This window comes from Lemur catta, chromosome 1 (assembly GCF_020740605.2).
Source record: "Lemur catta isolate mLemCat1 chromosome 1, mLemCat1.pri, whole genome shotgun sequence".
NCBI classification, from domain to species: domain Eukaryota; kingdom Metazoa; phylum Chordata; class Mammalia; order Primates; family Lemuridae; genus Lemur; species Lemur catta.
Genome location: NC_059128.1, coordinates 216,426,561 through 216,431,815, shown reverse-complemented (window position 1 = coordinate 216,431,815; position 5,255 = coordinate 216,426,561). Strand labels below are relative to the sequence as shown.

Here is a 5,255-nt window from a genome sequence, read left to right as displayed (position 1 = left end):
GGAGAAAACTATTTGCAGAGAGGGATTCAAGGAAATGGGTCAGGGATTCTGGAGAAGGGGCCTCCCATTGGAGAAAGCAGCCTGCATCCTATCACAGCTACAATCCAGAGATTAGATAACCTGGCAGACCTATAAAACAGTGAGACTGCAGGTAGCTAGATAAGAAGTTACAGACTAAAGGATCAATGATGAGGGTCTTAGGACCATGGTCTTTTTCATACAGCAGTATATCCATATTTAACTACTCTGTGTTGTACTTGCTTTGACAGCACATATACTAAAATTGGAACAATACAGAGAGGATTAGCCTGGCCCCTGTACAAGGATGACATGCAAATTCAAAAAGCATTCCATATATTTTAGGTCATCATTTTAAGTGAAATAAGCCTAGCACAAAAAGACAAATAGCACATGTTCTCACTTATATGTGAGAGCTAAAAAAATTGGACACAGGGAGGTAATGAGTGGAAAAATAGATACCAGAGAGTGGGAAGGGTGAGTAGCGGGCAGGGCAGAGGATGAAAAGAAATGAGTTAAAGGGTACAAACATACAGTAAGATAAAAGGAGTAAATTCAATGCTTGATAGCAGAGTAGAATGACTATACTTAACAAAAAAGTATTGTATTCAGGTGATGGACACACTGAATACTCAGACTTGATCTCTACCCATTATATACATGTAACAAAATTTCTCATGTATTCTACAAATAAAAAAAATTGCACAAATAAAAAAATTTTAAAAACAAAACCAAAAAATCCTCATTAAACCACCAGATTCATTTTATTTTTGTTTTTTTTTCCACAAAAGTAACTGTCCCAAATTTTTAAAAATAAAGTTCTCTGCATTGTAATTTCCTCCAGTTACCATCAGATCTTTAACAAAAGCCTCTAATTGCAATAGCATGGTCTCGGCTCTCACCTCATGATGGAAGGGTCTCCATTGGTGGTCTGACTGAAGTGTTGCTGAGAGAACAGCAGAAACCTAAGCAAAGTTTGCAAGATAGCAAGAAGTGATGCTCCAAAGCACGAACCAGACCGCTAACTAGAGTGTCACACAACAACCTGGATGGAGTAGAAACAACTAATCAGTCGCAGGGGTGGATTCCAGAACTCCTTGGGAAGCGCAGGCTTGTTAAAGTCTAGTCTTCCCGCATAGAAGTGTGATGAAGATCCATGGTAGTGATTTTGGTATTAAAGTTCAGAAGGACCTCACAGACAGGAATTCTGGGCCATTTGAAGAACACAACAGAAAAGTTAAAATTGCAAACTACAGAGAAAAATAAAAACTTACTCCATGCCTTTCATTTATTCATGATGCTTTGTTGCTATTATTGTTGAGTTTTTATTGCTTTAGTTTTTTGTTTCTTTTGCAATGATTAATTTTCATTTTAAACTAAGAGTGACTTTCTTCAGGTTTACATTCCATCTGATTAGACTAATATTTCAAAACAAATAGCTGTTTTTAATGTTAGAGTCAAAGAAGATATTTCCTTTCTTTTGAAATCATAGGTATTTCACTTGCTTGACTAATTATGATGAATAGGAAAAGTTATTAGCTGTTGGTTATTGCACATGTTTACCTTAACAAATACACACATATACCCAGATGTACACTTTTGACTAATTTAATTTACTTGTTTATTTGGGTCATTGTTTTTCAAAATTCCAAGGATTTAGGATTATATCATAATAACATGAGGGACAAATTAAAAATACAGATTCCTGGGTCATAACCCCAGCATTCTGACTTAAGAGGTTTAGTCTAAGGCTCAAACACCTATGTTTTAATAAATTCCTTGGTGTTGATTGTATCAATAATATTTGAGAATCACCGCCAGAGGCTTCTCCATGTGGTGAACATTTATGTCTTTAAAAATTCACAGCTTTTTCAATCACTGCAGATGCTCAGAGCTAAAACATTGGAGTGTTTTTTTAATGTAAATACAAAATCAAAAACTGACACAATGCAAAGAGAATCAGGTTTTTTACCAGTACAGTAAAACCATTTGAATTTATATTGAATTGCTGGTCATTGTGAAGTTTTAGCCCCACTTTACAGCATTGTGATATCACTTGGGATAAAGTCTTGAGTAACTTCTGCCAATCCCCCATGCTCCAATCACTGGCTCATACCTCTGCCACTGCCCGCCTTTGAAACAGCTCCCCAAGAGGTAAAGCTAAGAATTTCTCCACTTTGTGCAAATCCTGAAAACTGATGCTTCCTTATCCCTTCCCTGTTCTCTGACCACTTGGCCATTGTGGATGTACTCACAACATGGTATGACGATTTTTCTCTTAGACCTAGAACTTCCAGCCAGTCAATAACACTTACCAATTGCTAATTATCACTCTTATTTTACTGTGGTGTTTGATTCATATCTGTTATCACACTAGATTCACGTTACCACCCTTTGATTTTTTTTCTAAATGCTCAGTCTACATTCTGAGTTAGTATCTTTCAGATGGCATCTACTATACCTTAGCTTGACTTACAGTTACTTCTGTACATATCGTTTTCCTTCCTCTTTTCTTCATTTCTCCCTTCCTTCCTTCCTTTCTTCCTTCTTTCCTTCTGCCTATCTTCGTTTCTACCTTCATTTTCTTTCTTCTTTCCTGAAAAGATTCTCCATGGAGCTGTATAAACTATTTTAAGACCACCCAGAGTTTGTCCCTCAGAGCATTAACTCCTGGCACTTCTGCATTCTGCATATGTGTGCACTGAGCATGGAAAGTAAGAGGCACTGGTGGAGGCATGAGGCATTGCACTGCCAGAATTCACCTGCATGAAGCTGATCCCAAAGCCCACTCAGAATCACTGCAGTGATCGGAAAAAGAGACAAGTGAGGCTGAGAGATTTTGAAGCAATGCACAAGGGATGTCTGATACAGATGGCTTTGAAAACAGGAGTTGCCAGGTAGACAAATCATGGCAAGTGGGGGACTCCAAGTAGAGAGACTGACATATGAAAAAATACCAAGATGTGAAACAATGGGTTGTGTACAGAGATCCATGGACAGTTCTGTTTTGTTGGAATATAAAATTTGAGGAGGTAATGACTAGAGCTGAGGCTAAAGAGATGACAAAGAAGCTCCCATAAATTCCTGAATTTCTTTGTAGCCCTTTACAGAACTGAAAACTGTGATGTTTAATTTTATGTATACTAGAGTTTATTTTATTATTTGTTCAATTTTATGAGACATTTTATATCCTATAAAGGCAAGGACATGCCTGTCGTCTTCTCCATTATATTCAGGACAATGTAGGCATTTTGAATGAAGAAGGGTATAGATTGTCAAGGGCCTTGCACAACATTCTAGGAATCTCCTTCACTCTCTAAGGTCCTTGAGGGCAAGCGTCACGTCTAACCCTCTCCTTACTGCCTAGTGCACAGTCTTCCACATAGTAGGTACCTAAAGACTGTTTACCAAAATAATGCCAAATTATTTAATTCCTGAATTAGTAATACTTGGATTTATCAGAAAGGTATGGAAAGAGTAGGTATACTATGAGAGGCTACACAAAGAGATGTCTGCAAAAGAGATGTCAAGGAAGTATGATTTGAATAATTTGAAGGAAGATTAAAGACATTTTTGACATCTATCTATTTTTCAAACTAAATTGACTAGTCAAATCATTCATAACACTTAAACTAATTCATGCTATTAAATCTAGTCTCAGAGTTTCTTTTCTACACTCTGGCATATGAATTTGCCAAGACAGCAGAGAAAGCACTTGCTATTACTGTGTGTATGTGTATGTGTGTGTGTAACAACTAATAGCTATCAAAATGGTAAGATGTTAGTGTGGCTTTAGAATATAGTTGCATTTAGGGACATTAATTTCTCATTGACATCTGCTTTTAGATATAGTATGCTCAATAAAAGTGAGGAGAAATGAATATGTCTGAGTCCTGACAAATTAACGATTCGTGTTTTAAAGCCCCCAGACATCTCCAGCAGCTTACTTATAATTGTAACATCTCTGTCAAAGACCCATAGAAAATGTGAGGCCCAACAATATAAGACACTTTGTTTCAGTTTACTTTTTCTTTTAAAATGTCATTTAACATTCTCAATGAATGGATCTAGCCCAGAAAAGACACAAAATGTTGAGATGAAAATCTGTGAGTGGTAGAGGGGCTTGCGATTTGGTCAAATTTTTGCATGGCTAAGCCCATCAGTTGTTCTCTGTAGATATCTTTTTTCCTTTTCAGATAAAATCTTACAAAATATTGTTTACATAATGACTTGATAATTATGGTAAGAGTAAAACATGCAACATCTGGCAGAAAATATGGAGGAATTCTTGCTAACTAAATTAACTCACTAACTAGTTAGTACTAGGTGAAATCTCAGGAGCAAAAGATACCTTAAAGATCATATGGGTCATGTAGTTCATTAAGTCTTACCTCCCGATAACTTTTCTTTGGCCTGCATTTGATTTTGACAAAAGAAAAAAATTTGAATTTGCAGCCATTTAAAACTCAAGATTTTTCCCACAAATGTCTAGACTTGCAATTTCTCTTCTTCTGCGATAACATCCAGCCTTTATCTCCATGTGGCAACCATAATGGGGAGCTGTCAATAGCTGCTCCCTTCAGAGAGTGAAGCCCTACCTCTGTGCATTGCATTCTGTTCACCCACGGCAAGAATTTCGGTTTCTAGCCTGACCTCTGTAGGCATTTGAGTTTCTGACTCCTGCCCTTGTGTAATGCTAAGGGGTATTTTAGCTTTTATATCTTAAATCCCTGCAGCTGAGTAATATATGCTATACTTTTATCTGGCTAACATGGATAACTTTTCTTCAGTATGGTATTATCTGACAATATAAATATTATAATTTGTTTAACATGTAGTTTTTAAACTAATTAGAGATTCACTTCTATCTAATGAAATATGCTTATAGCAGTTTAACGTTATCTTCTTAGTACAGGTTGCAAATATCTAATTCTTTTTAAAAGTCTTCTCCTTTAAAGTCAACTTACACATATAGGCATGAGACCAGGAAAAGCCTCATTCAGCAATGTGGGATATATATAGAGAGAGATATATTCAATACATTTATAATCTCAGATTAATTTTTAATCTGAATGTTTTCCAAACTATAATACATGACTTGAATTAGAATTAACTTTAGAATGGCAAGTAGTTGACAATGAACATTCTTCTATATAATTGGGAATCTGATGCTCACCCACAGTATATGCTTGGCCTTCTTTACTGAATATATATTTAGCAAATGCTTATCATAACTC

General features: G+C 36.1%; 1 non-coding gene across 1 annotated transcript; it reads left to right on the top strand.

Moving 5' to 3' along the window:
- The first annotated feature begins 253 nt into the window (after positions 1-253).
- On the top strand, positions 254-360 carry LOC123631118. Its single transcript, XR_006732992.1, has one exon. It is a non-coding gene; the product is annotated as a U6 spliceosomal RNA (small nuclear RNA).
- The last annotated feature ends 4,895 nt before the right edge of the window (positions 361-5,255 follow it).